The sequence below is a fragment of the Saimiri boliviensis genome, chromosome X (assembly GCF_048565385.1).
Source record: "Saimiri boliviensis isolate mSaiBol1 chromosome X, mSaiBol1.pri, whole genome shotgun sequence".
NCBI classification, from domain to species: domain Eukaryota; kingdom Metazoa; phylum Chordata; class Mammalia; order Primates; family Cebidae; genus Saimiri; species Saimiri boliviensis.
In genome coordinates, this window is record NC_133470.1 from 29,992,735 (window position 1) to 30,011,849 (window position 19,115).

A 19,115-nucleotide genomic window follows, 5' to 3' on the forward strand; every position below is an offset into this window, starting at 1 on the left:
CATGTGTTTTCACTGTTCAACTCCCACTTATGAGTGAGAACATGCGGTATTTGATTTTCAGTTCTTGTGCTAGTTTGCTGAGAGGATGGTTCATCATCCCAGCAAAGGACATGAACTCATCCTTTTTTAAAAGTGGTTTTCTCTCTTGACAGATATTTACTTTTTTTTTTTTTTTACATGAATTTGTTTTGTTTTGCTTTCAGCATTGGTACCATTCCAAAAAAAAAAAAAAAAAAGAAAAAAACCTGTAGAAAAGAGTGAATATTCTATTGAATGCTTGTTATGTTTGCATAATAACTAATTATTGAATTGAGGCCAACTTTGATCAAAATGTTTGCTCTGAATAGATATTTGTTAATAACAAATAATTTTTTTTTTTTTTTTTTTTTTTTTTTTGAGACAGAGTTTCGCCCTTGTTACCCAGGCTGGAGTGCAATGGCGCGATCTCGGCTCACCGCAACCTCCGCCTCCTGGGCTCAGGCAATTCTCCTGCCTCAGCCTCCTGAGTAGCTGGGATTACAGGCACGTGCCACCATGCCCAGCTAATTTTTTGCACTTTTAGTAGAGACGGGGTTTCACCATGTTGACCAGGATGGTCTCGATCTCTCGACCTCGTGATCCACCCGCCTCGGCCTCCCAAAGTGCTGGGATTACAGGCTTGAGCCACCGCGCCCGGCTAATAACAAATAATTTTTTCATGTGATAGGCATGTAATAATAGGCTCTCTATGCTGCCTTGCTTTTATAGAATATTTAGACAACATTTATAAATGACTAATTCAAGGAATTAAAAGGTCTTAAGTGCTCCATAATATAGAACTGGAATAAACATGAGGTAGTAGTGAAAGTGGGCTAGAAATTACTACAATAAATATTAAAAAAAATAAGGAAAGCGAAAATATAACTGGAAAAAATGCATGCAGAATAAATGTCATGAAATATTCTGAATGTGTGTACTTGATTTTCCTTCACCACAGCTTCATTTTGAGGTGTCCAAGTCAACCACTGTCAACCAATCAGTCTCTAGCCTCTTTGAGCAGAGATTGAGGGCGACAGCAGAGCCTTAATGATTTGTCTCTAGGCTTCAAGGGGACAGATTACAGGGACTGAAAGTAAATCAGTCCATCAGAGGGCACTTCAGCCCACAGCCCATGATAAAGCTTGATTAGAATGGGAAAGTGTTAAGCCATCAAAAACAAGATGTAGCTATAAGGAAAGAGGAAATATAAGGCTAATTTTAGTATTCCTAACAAGATAAAAATGTTTTTATCAGTTCCTGTGTAACCATCATGTAGTCATTTAGAAATTTAAAGAGCAAGAAGAAACTTATGATAGAACATTCTGAGCAATTTCTTCCTTTTTTCTCAAGAGCAGAGTTGAGATAGATTTCAAGTCTACCCATTCTTCTAGGTCGCTCTCAGACCCATTTTCAAAAAACCAATAAATCCAAAAGCTGAAAGCAATAAACTTTCTTAAAATACTGAAGTTCACATGGTGCAAATGTTTTCAGAAATCCACTTACACTTTACACCCTTAATGTAAGTAATGTACCCTTTAAGTATTTACTCACAAATGTTTTTATTTGCATATTATTTCTTTTTAAAACTAGATAACAGGCCCTTATTAAGCAGATATCTTTGGATCTTCACCATCAATTGATTCACCTACCTTTTTTTTTTTTTTTTTTTTTTTTTTTTGAGACCGAATCTCACTCTATCACCCAGGCTAGATTACAATGGTGCAATCTCAGCTGACTATAACCTCCTCCTCCTGGGTTCTAGCGATTATCCAGCCTCAGCCTTCCAAGTAGCTGGGATTACTGGTGCCTGCCACCACGCATGGCTAATTTTTGTATTTTCAGTAGAGACGGGGTTTTACCATGTTGACCAAGCTGGTCTCGAGCTCCTAACTTTAAGGTATCCATTGGCCTCGGCCTCCCAAAGTACTGGGATTACAGGCGTAAATCACCATGCCCGGGCCTCAGTTAACTTTTTTAGAAAACAGCTAAATGTTAGCTTCACTTAATGATTGTAATTATTTTGACACACTGTATATGGAAAATAAGGAAAGTATTCTCTATTTAAATAATCTTTTTTTTTTTTTTTTTTTTTTGAGATGGAGACTGGCTCTGTCCCCCAGGCTGGAAGTGCAGTGACTCAATCTCGATTCACTGCAACAACTGCCTCCTGGATTCAAGCAATTCTCTTGCCTCAGCCTCCCAAGTAGTTGGGACTACAGGCAAGTGCCACCATGCCCATCTAATTTTTGTATTTTTAGTAGAGATGCGGTTTCACCATGTAGGCCAGGATGGTCTGGTACTCCTGACCTCAGGTGATTTGGCCTCTCAAAGCGCTGGGATTACAGGCGTAAGTCACTGTGCCTGGCCTAAATACCCTTTAAATCTACTGTATCTATGTGACTATGATGATGAAAAGTCCGGACGCCTTTCCCGCAGCTAAATAAGGACTTTTCTAAAATGTATATTTGGAGACCTAGAATTTCATCTTATTTGAATGCAAAACACTTGGAGGAAATAAATCTTAATAGAAATGATTTTTACAGCATTTCAAATTAAAAAATTGTAGTTTAAAATATTGTTCTTTAAAGTTATAAGTAAACTAATGTTTCCAAACTGTTTTTCCTAGAAGAAAATTTCCCAGAATCAAAATCGTCTTGAAATTTTAGATTAAACAAAGCAAACCAGGTTAAGTCACCTCCAAGTTTGTCAGAATCTTCAACATAAAAATGGCTGTTAACATCTCAAAAAGAGATAAAAACTGTTTTTCCAAATATATACAAGAATGATTTTTTTTCTCCCTAGAATTAGCTATTGATGCCAAGCTCAGTGTTTCTCACATACTTTAAAACACACAGAAGTAAATTTACTGTTCCCTTATAAACATATCCTGATAATGTGGAAACATTTATTCACCTAATTAATGTTAAAACAGGCAAAAAATTAAAGCTGATTCAAAGAGGAATTCCAGGGACTGAACATATACAGTCACAGAAAGAAAAAAAATGTTAGAACAAGATGGCTAAATTAGAAACAAAACAGATTAACATCATAAAGTACAGTAAAATTATATCTTGAGTGTACCAGAAAAATATTACTTGTGTCTACTGAACAAAAATGTGTACATTTATGTAAAGCTTTTCAGAATCTAAGCCCTAGTCCATGGTAAGTACAATAGGGTGACTACAGTCATTAATAACTTAATAGCACATTTTTAAATAATTGAAAGTATGTAACTGGATTGCTTGTAACACAAAGGATAAATGCTTAAGGTGATAGATACCCCTAGTTATTCTGATGTGATTACACACATTGTACGTCTATATCAAAATATCTCATGTGCTTCCAAATTATATACATCTGCTATGTACTCACAAAAATTAATTTTTTTAAGTTAGTACTAAGTTATACAAAGATGCATACCCCTAACAAATTAAATAATCTTTCAGTAGATCTTTTGGACGATACTTTAGTATGGTAATACAGGAACATCTACTTGTTCTTTTGCATTGTTTCCACATTTTAGAGTTTAACAAGCTTGAATGTGTTATAATTATACATTTAATTACTTATGTAATTACGTAAGTATCAGGCATTGTGCTGGGGACTAAAGAGATGATAGAGAATTGGATAAATGCCCATATTTTTTAGAAGCTTACTAACTAATGAGGGATAATAACATGTAAACAGGAAATTGCAAAGTAGCTTGATGTATGTTAAAACATAGTTACTGTGGGATGTTGAGATGACATATAAGAGATATTCCTCCTATAACACCAATTCTAGGTATGTTCTAAAAAAGAGACATCATCTAAATGATAAACTGGAGTTGGTTGGGTAAAAAGTTGAGATGGGAGATGACATTTCAGGAAAAATAACAGGATCTAGAATAGTAACTTGTATGACATGATTGGTAGGCACAATGTGGTGCTTGAGGGATGGGTGGGTTCAGTGGGTGTTGTGGGAAGGGGAGAATGTAAAGAGATGGTGCAGAGGCCAACTAATGGAGAGATTGAGAGAGAATCTTACAGAATTCAGATTTCACTTTTGGGGTAATGAGAATTTGGCAGAGTGGGTAGCATTATCTGACTTACATTTTAAGAAAACCCTTTTTGATAACAATTGGGAAAGTGAATTTGGGAAGTTTGAAGAAGGGAACGTGGCAAATAAAGAGAAAAGGAAGCAGGAGGCTATTGTAATCATTTAGGTAACAGGTGGTATAAACTAAGATAGTAGCTATGGAAACAGAGTTATCATATCAGTTAATTGTTCAACTTATATACAAACCACAAATCCAATTAACTAGTATTTCAAATGTGCAAAATATGTTTGACAGTGGTTTACTATAAATGTTTCTATAAATTACATCTCTCTATATACCCATATGTATACCTATATATGCATACACACATATATACAATACATATACACACATATGTGCCATATATATATATGCGTGTATATATATATATATATTCTATAGTTTTGTGAAAGTGATGGTATAACAAAATATATATATATATATATATATATTCTGTCGTGTCTACTGGTCACAATAGACTTTGTTCAAGTGGTTATTTTTCAAATCACTTAACAATGAATTTTCATTTAAAGGAAGTTTATAAGTTAAAATAAACATAAGACAAATTTATTCTTGAATGTTAAGCCCTCGGCATCGAGGAACATGAAAATACTGATTAATTAGTGTGATAAAGGAAAACATTGAATTAGGTCAACTAGTTATTCAGTTAAATTTATTTTGAGGAAATCACAGAAGGTTTTCTAGGGGAAAGATGACACAATCAAATATGCTTTTTAAAACATCCTGACTGCATGTGGAAAACTGAATCACAGGGGTGGGGGAAATTGTACATCTGTTTTAGGGGAACTGCAGTCATCCAGGTAAAACATGATGGCTGGTGCCGAGTTAATGTTGGAGAAGTGATCTAGACGGAAAATGCAAGGATGATGTCCCCAAACCTGAGAAATTTGGCACATGATGTCTTTCTATGAGCTAGAGAAGGAGGAAGAAGAATTGCTTGGAAGGCAGTTTTTGATATCACATATACCGATGTTGAATTAACTATGTGATACACGTGAGCATAACTGATAGGCAGGGAGATAGGTCTCTAGCTCAAAAGAACGAATTTGGTTCAATATAAAGATCATTAAGAGTTGTTATCGCCATGGACTTGGATGAGATCAAGAAAAACATCTTGATTGAGCATTAAGATTGAAACTCAACGTTAAAAGATTTACAAAGGGAGAGCAACCCTCCAAGAAAATGATAAACGTGCCCTGAGACAGGAAAACTAGAATAGTAGAATATCCCAGAAACCAGGGAAGAAGAGCTTTTCCAATAGGAAGGAGTGATCAACAATCAATACTACAGAGTGGTAAGATGAGGCTTGATGTGACTTGAGCTTTGACAAAATGAATTTCATTTGAAGAATGTGGAAGCAGACAGACTATCAGAGTTTGGGAGAGCTATGTGAGGTAAGGAAGTCAACACAATGATTAAAGACGAGATCGGGCGCGTTCAGGGTGGTATGGCCGTAGACCAACACAATGATTATAGAAATTGTTAAAGAAGTTTAGCTTCAAAAGTGGAAAATAACAAGTTGGTAGGAGATAAAAACTAATAGCAGAATGTCCTAGTTACACAGGCAACACTGTATTGGAATTTAAAATAAATTAGTTAAACCTGACACAAATGCCTGACTGCAAGAAAAAGATTAAAGCGTTTCTTCAACCAGGCATTTGTATTGTAAGCATTTTATTTTGGCAATCAATTGGGGAAATGAGGCATTTTTTCCACAAAGGTAATGCTGCAGCAGTTATAATTGTATTCTAGGACTTGCAGGTTACTATTACAAATACTCATTGAAATTAATGAATTTTTATTCCCCTGGTTCTGGAGGAGTGGCTGAAAGCACCATGTTTTATAGTCTGAAAAATCTGGGTTCTATTCCCAGTGTCTCTGTATAGCAGGTATATGACCTTGACCAAAATACTGAGTCTCTTTCAAAGCCTCGGTTTTCTCATTTATAAACAAAGCAGTAATAAAAGCTCTTTTATACAAACATGAAAAAGAATAAATGAAGTAATGAATATGTTTTCTACTACGTTGTCTCTCAACCTTTAGACTACATCAAAATCCCCTGAAGAACTTCTTGTAATACCACTCCCAGAATTCACGATTTAGTAGCTCTCCATAGAGCCTGAGAATGTACATTTCTTACAAATTTCCAGGTGATATTGCCAGTCTGAAACATACTCTAAGAACCACAGCTTTAGCACACAGACAGTCACATAATAAAAACCCAATAAATGTAAATATTAGCATTTCTTTGATGGAGACAGCCCCAGGCTGCCTACAGCAAACTGTTCCCTTAGGTTTCTGAAAATACAAAGTCCTGCATGTCCTCATCAAAGTCCACGGAATTCCTTCAATACCTCTTCCTTCTTTCTTACATTAGTACAACATCACCACTCTATTACCTTCTTGCTTAATTATCTGAACCATGTACTTTTTATAAATTCATTCATTCATTCATTCAACAAACTCTGCTACAGTACTCAGATACATTTTTCTGCATATTTGCTTTGATTTAGTTAGCATTTGATGAGTTTATATACCAAAATATCCCTTTTACAGTATCCTGTAATGAACCTCTTTATCATTTCTAGCTCATATGACAGAGCCTGTGACGGACAATAAGATTGCCTCTGAACCATGCCCTCTACTGATGTGGGTATTATTATACTGATGAGATTTCTTTTTTCTGGGTCTCTGTTATGAAAAAGCAAGCTTATGGCCCACGGGGCTCATAAAAAATTCACTAAAGGCTGAGAGCAATGGCAACTAATGACATATGTGTAAGTACATATTGATCAAATTAGAGATGGGTTTTTTATCACAGCTCAGTGACCTTTCTAACAATAGTATTCTGGGAAATTCCCTGTACACATAATATAAGCCATGACTTTATTCAGATTGAACAAATGCCAGATAATGTTGTTAGGAGCTTCTACAAGAGCAAAATTCAAAATCAAGTTATCATTTTAAAACACATAAAATGGCCCCCTTTTTGTTTCTTCACTGCCTGTCAGTCTTGTTTAGAAAAGACTTGATCAAAGCCACATCCACTGATAGGCAATGGAAGTTAGATTACATACCTGCATATCCAATGCTGTTTAAAAGACTGGTTCTGTTTTATGCTTTGAGTTAAATAATAACTAATCCTTTTTTTGTAGGAGCTTGGACTACGTAAAGTAAGGAATAAAAAAAATAAAGTTACATATTCTATGACTAAGGTAATTTAGAAGAAGTTGAATGCGTACTCAATAAAACTGTTCTATGGAGACTCTATGCATGCAAAGAAAACTAGGTGAAATAAAAATTCCACACGTTTCTGTAAGCAAGTATCAAGGAAAAAAAGTTCTGAACAATTGCAGTACCCTGTAAGTCTCCTTCATGCTCTTTCCCAATTCACACTATATTCCCACCAGCCCCTCCGGAAGAAACTGTTTTGCTGACCTGTATCATTACAGGTAATTTTGGCCACTTCTCAAACTTCATGTAATTGGAATCACACAGTAAAGATTCATCTTCTAGTCAACCTTGTGTTTATGAAATTAATTCATGTTCTTGCAAGTAGCAGTTTTTTATTATATGATATTTCACAAATATACTGCATTTTTTTCTTCTAATTCTGAGGCACAGAAGTTATATCAGGTTTTGCTATTATGCAAAATGTTGCTATTAACAATCTTGTGCATGCTATTTTGGTGGATTAATTTCTCTCCTTTTCTTGAGACAGGGTTTGACTCTGTCACCCAGGCTGGAGTGTAGTGGTCCAGTTACGGTTCCCTGCAGCCTCAACTTCCTAGGCTCAAGCCATTCTCCCATCTCAGCCTCGGGAGTAGCTGGAACTACAGGTGCATGCCACCATGCCAGGCTAATCATTTTGATTTTTTCCTCTTTTTTGTAGAGATGTGGTCAAATTATGTTACCCAGGATGGTCTAAAAGTCCTGGCTTCAAGTGATCCTCCCACCTGGCCTTCCAAATTAGTAGGCCAGGCACAATAAGTAGGCCTGCGATTATAGGCATTACCCACTATGCCGGGCCTACTAATTTCTCTTGAATACATACATATGAGAGGAATTGCTGGATCATAAGGAAGGCATACATGTAGATTTAGTAGATATTGGCAAATATTAATTTACACTTCAAATAGCAATATTTGAGAGCACTAGCTGATGCACCAATTCTCCCCAATACTTGATATTGTCTTATATTTTACCCATTCAGATGCATATATAGTGGTATTTAAATTTCTTTGATTGCTAATGAAGTTGGGCACCTATTCAAATGTTTTTGACCATCTTTGAATGTCCTCTTTTATAAAGTGCCTGTTCAAATATTTTGCCCATTTTTAAAAAATGTATTGTCTTTTTATTTATATAAGTTTTTAAATCAGATACACGTCTTGTGAATATTTTTCTCCCATTCTGTGGCTTTCTTTTTCACTATTTGCATATTGTAATAGACAGAATTCTTAATTTTAGTGAAGGTCAATTTATCAATGTTTTACTTTGTATTTAGTGCTTAGTACTTGTTGGGTCTTAATTACAAAATCTTTGCTTAGCCTGTATCTCACTTGTAGATGATTTTACCTAAGGCTGGAGATTGCCCACCAAATGTAACCCGTTACACACTAATGGTCACAGCCATATTCTCCTTGACTAAGTCCACTTAATCACCACTGGCAGAGACTATGTCTTGTCTAATATTCTTTTATCCCTTATTCAGAGACTCTCATATATTTGTGACTGTAAACTTTCTTAGCTAAAATATTCTCCCTCTATCTCTTTCTGTCTGTCTCTCTCTCTTTCTTTCTCTCTCTCTCCCCCTCCAACTCCCAAAGATATGTAAGCAGGATTTATTGGGCATAGCTACCAGAAAAATAGGTTCAAAAAGGGTTACTCAGCAAATCAATAATCTTTTGCTAGGGCTGAGGACTCCAACTCATGACCTCGATATCATTTTTGAGAATGGAAGCTGGGAACAGAAGATGTCAGGGAACCCTGGGGTTGTTAATAATATTGAAACAACCTACCTTGTAGTACTTTTGAGCGACATATAAAACCATTATCCAGTTCTATCCACTGTTACTAGGTTTCTTTGGCTAATACCCAGACCAGGGTTCAATCATGTAACACAGTATGGAAAGAAACTCAAGTCCTAGCTTATTATTCTCCCTTTATCAATTCACAGATACAAGCAAAGAATTTCCTGCAAATACTTTTATTTGTTTTTGAAGGTATGTTATAGAATAGAAAAGTCTTACAAAGTCTTCCTAAAAATACTTTTCCTTGTTGTTGAAGGTATGTTATAGAATAGAAAAAGAAAAGTCTTACATGGTGGTTGGACTGAAATTTTTGTTTGTGTGTGTGTGTGTGTATTTTTTTTTTTTTTTTTTTTTTTTAAAGAGAGGGTTTCACCATGTTGGTCAGGCTGGTCTTGACTCCCGATCTCAGATGATCCACCTGCCTTGGCCTCCAAAGTGCTTGGATTACATGCGTGAACCACCACACGCAGCAGGTAAACAGAAATTTTTAAAAATCATATGTACCCTTCATTTCATATTTTATAACAAAATGACAATTTAATCAATGTATTAAATTTTTGAAAGAAAATGTAAATATCCATTCTGCATGGATTGAAGACCAAAAATTTCTGCTATTGATACCAAGCCAAGATTAGTTTTCAGTTAATCTTTTTATATCATCTTTCAAAACAAATGGTAAAAGTATGTGCAACCCTCATACTGTTAAAATTATTTAATGTCACTTGTTGAATCACGGTAAGGCAGACTTTATTCAAGACCATCTCAATAGGTATAGGGACCATTAAAAAAGGGTCTTGCAGTAGTGGGGGGAGATGGGGCTCAATGTGAATACAACACAGGCAAATGGGACTATATAAACAAGGAACAAAATAGGGGTCAGTGGATGGAAAATTATTAAAAGGAAGCATCATGGGTAAGATGATGCTTGGTGAAAATTGTCTAGTCATCCCCTGGAGGATGGTAGAGGATGAGAAACATGATCAGATATCCAGGATAATCAAATACCAAGGATGAGAGTTTTCTGGCTAAACCGATCTAGCCCACTAAAACTAAATTTTATGAGAATGTGCACAGACAGGGCTATGAGAAGGCTGAGAAGAATGAATGAAGTTTGGCTGAGCAAAGAATCTTTGTCAGTACTAATATAATTAATAAACAGAGAGTACCCCAGTAATTCATTTATGAAAATGAGTTTCAAAAAATTCCAGTCTCAGCCAGGCGCAATGGCTCACACCTGCAATCCTGGCAATTTAGGAAGCAGAGATAGTTGGGTCACCTGAGGTCAGGAGTTCGAGACTACAATGGCCAACATGGTGAAACCCCTTCACTACTAAAAATACAAAAATTAGCCAGGCATGGCGGCTGGCACCTGTAATCCCAGCTACTCATGAGGTTGAGACAGGAGAATCGCTTGAACCTGGGAGGCAGAGGTTGCAGTGAGCCGAGATCACACCATTGCACTCCAGCCTGGGCAACAAGAGTGAAACTCCAGCTCAAAAAAAAAAAAAAAAAAAAAAAAAAAAAAATCCAGTCTCTTTGAAAGTTATGTATTACTTGACAAAAACAGTTCCTTTGTGACATAGGGTCAGAAACACTGGGTTAATTTAAGTTAAACAATTTTTTTTTTAACTACAAAAAATTTCAAGGCTTGAGTTGTAACTCTCTAAAGAAGGAAATGAAATTGTCACATTTTAACAATTTGTATTTCATTCAGCATCTTACGGGATCAATGTTCTTTACGATTTACATTTGGAAGTGCTGTTCTAGCCTCATCCATTATATAAATTATACATTTAAGAGGATGTTGGTTCTAAATACTTTAACTTGCTATCAAGGCCGAAATTTAAAAACAAATTTGCTCTTGTTATGTTATTCTCTTTTATATCTAAGAGAAAAAGAATGTTAAGTTGAAAGTTCTTTTGCTCAGGGACACTTACAAAGATATATACACATTCAGTAGACACTTGCATGACATTACATTTGAAACTGGATATATCTTTTAGCTTTTTATACACAGATTACGGTATGCAGATTTTAAGTGGTGGGAAATGAATCTTTTGACATTCAAAGTGATGAGCTTTGGAAAAGGCTGTTTTAATTTGTTATACTGCAGGTGTAACTTCTGGTACACATCTAGGTTAGTAGTGATATTGTAGGCATATTCGATGGATCAATATATATGGAGTACTTGATATTCAGTTATTCAGTTCTCCCAGATGCTTTAATCTGGGTGCTGTTTTTTGTCGTGGTTAGGAGAAAGGAGAGGCGGTGCCAAGATTCAGACACTGCAGAAGAGGATTATACAAGCAGAAGTCATTCCATGATGTGGTTTTGTACCTGTTTACTACAAATCAAAGGTGGCTGACATGACTTTGGCCCCAGGAATCCTATAATGATTAGATGATAACTGTAAATACACTCCTGTTTTCCTTCCAGAGGTGTGCGGGAAACCCTTAGAATAGGGTATGCATTTGCCCCTAGCTAAGGGTCAACGAAATCTAAGGCATAATTTCAGCTACAGATTTAGAGCTATAGTCTCTTTAGAGTTCCAGGTGTTCCTTTTATTTAAAACTCTTTTCTTTCCTGACATTTTAAATAAAAGCTTCCCTATTCACTTTGCAAAGCTTAGTTAATACTGATATATAACAAAAATTATTCGCTACACTTGAGCATGTCTCTTCTCCATAAAAATTCAGTGCTAGATAACAACTCTATTCATATATCTCTAAATACTGTGAGAAGACAATTAAAAGTTTGATTATTGTCCATATAAGTAAATGGTAAGAAAATACACATTTTCAGTACTGAATAAAGACTTTTCGCCTTCTCAGCAGAAGTTGATTGTATTCCAGAAAAGGAAGAACCCTTCCTTTCATAAGGGCAAATTAAAATGCAAGAACTCCGAATTTGGGAGTCTGTTTTTCATGATGAATAATCATCTTTGGCAACAGGATTCAAATGGCACAACAGAAGGAATTGAATTGATATTGAATAATCTTTGAATTCTTGATCCAACCTCTATTTTTGAATATGTACATTTAAGATCACTTTGGGCATTTAACTCTCATCTATGCATATGTCTACAATAATTGCATAAATGGACAACGATATCTGTTTCTTCCTGGAATTTAAGGAGTTTATTCTACAATTTTTGTTTTTATTTATTTATTATTTATTTTTTATTTTTGAGAGATGGAGTCTCGCTCTGTTGCTCAGGCTGGAGTGTGGTGGTGTGATCGTGGCTCACTGCAACCTCTGCCTCCTGGATTCAAGTAATTCTCCTGCCTCAGCCTCCCGAATAGCTGGAACTACAGACATGCACCACTACGCCCAGCTGAATTTTGTATTTTTAGTAGAGATGGGGTTTCACCATATTGGTTAGGCTGTTCTCGAACTCCTGGCCTCCAGTGATCTGCCCACTTCAGCCTCCCAAAGTGCTGGGATTACAGGAATAAGTCACCCCGCCTGGCTATTCTATAGTTTTTAGAAAGGTAGCAGCTTCTTTCCCCAAATGACATTAAGCTTTATAACACTAAACATGAAGCTTTAATGTACCAACATATTTGCAATACTCAATAGACATATGACATATCTCCACTAACAAGCAGATTGGAAATTATGGCATCAATTCACCATCATTGCCATGCAGACTCTAGTTTTGGAAATTCTTATTTGAAACAGAAAGTTACATATGAGCATAAGAGGACACTACACATGGAATTCTTCTAATTTTATATCTAAATTTCTACTTAATAGAATATATATTGTCATAAGCTGTTTCACTGATTGTTAAATCTAAATACATATACATTAACAAAAAGTCATTACTATTGGCCTTCAAATAATTTGAGTTTTAAAAAATTAATAGTACTGTACTTCATTTTTGAAACAGGAATCAAATTACAATAAAGCTACTAGTACAGAAATAGACAAGATTACTTTGGTTACCAGAGACTAATAATAATTTACATTTGGAAAAAAAACACAAGAAAAAGTAGAAAATGTTACCATGGCAGTAAAATATGCTTATACTTGAGGATGATATTCAACAGGACTCACCTGAAACAAATATAAATAGGGAAGTAGAAAAATTCACTAAATCCCTGAAAATGTTAAGCACTGAGGGTGGAAAGTAAGATAAATAATAATTATAACTTTTTCTAGAATGAGCGTAAGGATACAGCTATGAAAAACATAACACTGTCAGAGTAAGTCTTAAGGGACGACCATTTCTGGAATTCCCTGGTTTTGCTCCCCAACTGATGTACAGAACATATGTCTTTAAAAGAATAATCAAAGGCATTACAAAGAACTCTCTCACTAATTGTTGACCCCCTTAGAGGCAGTTCTTTGCCCCTACTACATATCAGAACCACCTAGAGAGTTAGAAAATATTTAAGTCTATCATATCCCACCCCAGACCAACTGAATCAGAATGTCTATGTTGGGCTTGGGCATACGGTTGAAAACTACAGTCCTAGACGACCTGCTACAATCCACATACACACAGACACATTTTCAACTTCATGTACTCCCATGGTTTCCACTTCATGCACTAGCACTTGTTCCTTGTACCTTCCTAAGCCCACTTAGAAAATCAGATTTTACATTTTTAAATTTTTTGTGTGCATTTTAATTAAAGAATATCACCAAGATAAAACATGACAATAGGCAACCAATTTCTTTCTTCACAGAGCATTGAAAATATACTTAATTGATTGCCTTAGATTCATACATATATAGACATATATATGCACATCTATACTTCAAACTCATTTTGATAGGGCACAGTAGTGATTTCCTGGTGCAATAATAATCCATTCATTATTTACATAATATTGCCTATATGATTTTATTATACTTTTTATACATAGAATGAAATATTTGCTAATAAATTAAGAACTAAGGACACTCACTTCAGAGCAAAAATGCCACCTCTATTGGTAAGAAAAAAAAAAACACATTTTCTATTATTGCTGCAACTTTCTAAGGAAAAAAACACACGAAGACTATCACATAACGAAATCCTTTGTTACTTCTTCCTCTTTATCTCACTCTCCTTTGTTTTATTCAAGAAAACCATTTAAATACATAGTGATATGTAATTAGACTCTTTCAATTGAAATTGTTAAACTACAGATTGTTGACACCACCCATAGAGTTGATTGAAATAAGTATAGATGTAAACGAATGTAAAGAGAATTGCATTAAACAATATTCATTATTTAGTTCATTTATTTAAAATGTACTGATGGCCAGACTCAGTGGCTCATGCCTGTAATCCCAACACTTTGGGAGGCAGATGTGAGTGGATCACTTGAGGTCAGGAGTTCGAGACCAGCCTGGCCAACATGGCAAAACCTCGTCTCTACTAAAAATACAAAAAATAGCTGGGTGTGGTGGCACACACCTCTAGTTCCAGCTACCTGGGAGGCTGAGGTGGGAGAATCACTTGAGCCTGGGAGGCAGAGGTTGCAGTGAGAGCTGAAACAGGCCACTCCACTCCAGCCTGGGCAACAGACAGAGACTCTGTCTCAGAAATAAATAAATAAATAAATAAATAAATAAAATAAGATGTACTGAATGGCCAACCTCCATTCTATGAAGTATGAACTGAAAGTCTAATAAGCAAAATCTCTGTTTCTCAGAAGCTCTGTTGGATGATACAGGTTTGTGTACAAGTATTAACATTACCATGGAAAAAGTGCTAAGATGCAGTAGAGGGGGCAGAAACTTGTTGGATTAGGTTTAGTGGTTTGAGGTTTTACAAAAGAGAAGAGAAGGCAAATTGATGTTTACCTACAGTCAACAGCCCCCATCCATAGTTAGTTATAATTATAATTTTGTGTATACAGTACTTGAAAAATTATTACAGAGAATCACAATAGTGGATCTAAAAATTCCAAATCTATTGACAAGGAATACCTTCTGGACAAATATGATCATAAATATTTGCTCTCACAATACCCAGAAATTGCAAGTGTTTGACACGTTCAATATTTTTATTTGTAGAGTTCTTCACCTTCAAATATAGATCACTTTTAATGAGATAGAAACAATTATCAATTGGATTCATTAAGGGAAAACTAGTATCACCTCACAGAAATTTGTATGTATTTATTAACACATGAAGCACTTTAGTAGAAAAAAAAGAACATTTTGGATTATTTAGAACATTAGAATGAAATTATGAAATGTGCTTACTGGTACCAAAGATTATAAGCTGCTCTCACACTCTCACAATTGGCTTTTCATTACATAAAGAACACCCATTATATGCTTGGAATTCCTGTGCCAGGAGGCATACAACAAATGCTGGCAGCCCATTGTTTATAACTTTACTTCGTGCCAAGCATTTCTGTTATTTTTTCTTTGGTTATATAAAGGGCCAGAGCTATTTTAAGTGAAAGAGGTAGCCATCCTCATCTCACTGTAAGACAGATGTCATATTACAATGCCCTACATACTAGTATGCAAGGGTAACGCTACTTCCTTTCACCTGGTCTAAAATTCTTTAAACTACAACCATGTGTTAGACAATAAAATCAAAGGATTTGCCTCAAATATCAAAACTAAGTGCAAATGGGCAATGCTACACAGGTGAGGAGACAGCATTACTCGCTCTCCTCTAAGAGAATGCTAATGTGATCTCATGAATTGACATAACTAAATTTTGCTTTATAAGGACATATATAGCCAAATGATATTTTTAAAAACCACCTTAAAACAAGTTACAGAAGGTTGAACGGAAGCAAAAGTAGGTAGCTAAGTATTAGTAAGGGTGGAATAATGTTTAGGAAATGAGAGTAACAGGCCAGGTGCAGTGACTCACACTTGTAATCCCAGCACTTTGGGAGGCTGAGACAGGCAGATCAATTGAGGTCAGGAGTTCGAGAGCAGCCTGGCCAACGTGGTGAATCCACGTCTCTATTAAAAATACAAAAATTAACCAGGCATGGTAGTGGATGCCTGTAACCCCAGCTACTCAGGATGCTGAGGCATGAGAATCACTTGAACCCAGGAGGCAGAGGTTGCAGTGAGCTGAGATGTCCATTGTATTCCAGCTTGGGTAACAAAGTGAGACTTGTTTCAAAAAAATAAAAAAAAAAAAATAGGGAAAGGAAGGGAAGGGGAGGGGAGGGGAGGGGAGGACTAATTTTAGGAAGCTGGAGTAGAATGGTATAAAGCCTCCAAAGGTACCAGCAATGTAGGGTAAGTAGGACTCAGCTCCTGAATCTTCATATGGTCCTCAGGACATAAGCAGCACACTGAAAGGCCTGTAGAGGACAGATGATGCCCATTGAAACCATAATTCTGCCTCAAGTTCTGCCAGGTTGTATGTATGGGCATAGTACACATAAAGCATGCATAAGAATGCATATTTTTCCTTTGCTTTTAGTTTGTCCAGGTTATCATGATATTAACACCAACAATTATGTCAGAGTTATGCTTTGTTTTGTCTCAATGGGAGCAATCCAGGCATAAGTACCCTAAAGAATAAAACGTAAAGCAATAAATCCCGCCTGATACAATTAGAAGGAAGACTGACAATACAATATAAAAAATCATGGAATAAATTATTTTCATACAAGTGGAGAAATTATTTTCAGAGAATTTTTAGACAGACAGCTATTCACAGGCCATCGGACACCCATAAGGACCTTGGTCATCCTTTAATCACGTCAGTAGAGAGAGAACATGTAGGAAATAGAGACACAAAATACAGTTAAACAAGTGATCGGGCATGGTGGTTCATGCCTGTAATCCAAGCACTTTGGAGGCCAAGACAGGCGGATCACCTGAGGTCGGGAGTTTAAGACCAGCCTGACCAACATGCTGAAACCCCATCTTTATTAAAAAAAAAAAAAAGAAAGAAAGAAAGAAAGAAATACAGTTAAACAAGCAATTCCTGTTCAGTATGTGTCTGCAGTGAGTTCTGCAGAGTGTATATAGGTAACACGCATACCTACTTGATCCTTTAAGTTCATAGTTCTGAACAGAAGCAAATTTGAAATATTAATAACAATAAAGATAGAAATAGGGTTGTTGAAAATTTTGTATTTAATGCATGAACTCAGCGACTGCAGACACAAAGACTGTGGATTCTCTGAATGATCATAAAAGCCTTGATAGAAATAAATGATCATTAATTGGAATGGGACATGAAAGGAGATAGCATGGTTACAAAGATTCCAGGCAAAGAAAAAAGAGATCGTTCCAATTACAATTGTCATAGAGGTGATTTTCTTAGAATATGGCTAAGTTAACACATTTTTATTCATTTGTTTATTATTTATTTTTCTTCTTTTTTTTTTTTTTAATTTAGTGGCAGTGTTTGGGAACTAACCTCAGTACCAATAAACATATGATGTTAATTCTTTAATGAGGCCAGGAACAGTGGCTCGTCTGTAATCCCAGGACTTTGGGAGGCCAAAGTGGGCAGATCACCTGAGGCCAGGAGTTCCAGACCAGCCTGAAAACATGGTGAAATCCAATCTCCACTAAAAATACAAAAACAACAAAAAATTAGCCAGGTATGGTGGGAGGCGCCTGTAATCCCAGACACTCACGAGGCTGAGGCAGGAGAATTGCTTGAACCAGAGAGAGGTTGCAGTGAGCCAAGATCACACTGCTGCACTCCAGCCTAGGTGACAGAAGTAGACTCTGTCTCAAGATAGATAATTAATTAATTAATTAATTAATTAAATAAAAATAGAAATTCTTTAGTGAGATGAACAGTTAATGGTTAATTTCATATTATCATTATAAATTAACATAACTTTTAGTTATCTTAAATATTAAACAAAATAGAAACAGTAGTGCCAACAAATGCTTCTAGCGTCAAAAATTTATTCAGATATTGTTAGAAGAACAATATTTCAGTACATATATTTTGCTACAATTTCAAGAAGGGATTCAAAACCCAGAATGGGAAAAACAAAGACCTTTTAGAGTTGTGTTTCTCAAAGAAAGCCCCGAGGAATCTATGACTTAGAAAGACCTACCAGAAGAATATCATTTAGAATGCGGCTTTATAATCTGCATTTTAGGGGATTTTAAGCATTCTAGAAGATTCTTCTGTATTCTAGATTTTAGGAAGTACTGCCTAGTAGATTGCAAGGCCAAGGTAGTGATTAATTGATCTGGGCTACAGTAAAGCTGTGGCTGAAGTATTTTTATACGCTCTCCCAGTGAGTCTAACTGCCAGGAAAAAGAACACCTGTGCATTGGCAGTGACACTAGAGAAGATATTATACTTTGCCATGCAAGTATGCACAGAATCATTTTTATATAGGTAATAACTGTATATCTAACAAAACTCTATTTCACTTTTAAATTCAGAAAAAAAATACATGTAATTCAAAATAAACATCATCAATGAATATGGTAGCAAAACAGCAGTGTGTAGATATGTGCTTATGTTTCCATGTGAGTTTTATATGCGTGTGTTTATATATGCATACACACAAATATACACACATACAGTGAGAGAAAGAGAGTCAGTTTATGATCTTCCAACATTGTTGGCTTATGTCAACCTGTAGGTTAAAAATCTGACTTTATGATGGAAAAAAGGAAAGGTACAAGAAGGAGCAGAGAAAACTCAAATATGGTTTACTTAGGTACGGGAGGTGAAAGATTGTGTTTTTTTTTTTTTTTTTTTTCCATCGGTAAAGCTTTGCAAAACAATTGGCAAGGTTGTGCTAAGTAGCATCTTGATCAGTGAAACTTTTTCCCTTAGGGATGGATTACAAGCGAGCGTGTAATTGAACCTTGAGTTGTGATACCTCCATTTCCTCTCTAATTATGTGAATGTGCACCATACAATACAAAGTTCTATACCTATTACTTTAAACCAGTAGCATTTTATTGTACTTAATAATAGTCTTAGGCTACCTGGGTAATCTCTGTTTATAGGTGTTTACAAAGTAATATTATTTTATGTTAACTAATGAAAATGTTGG

General features: G+C 35.7%; 1 protein-coding gene across 10 annotated transcripts in view; it reads right to left on the reverse strand.

The window, feature by feature from the left end:
* DMD (dystrophin) overlaps positions 1-19,115 on the reverse strand; it is a 2,654,855-nt gene that overhangs the window by 1,987,767 nt on the left and 647,973 nt on the right. The gene's annotated exons all lie outside the window — the stretch shown is intronic.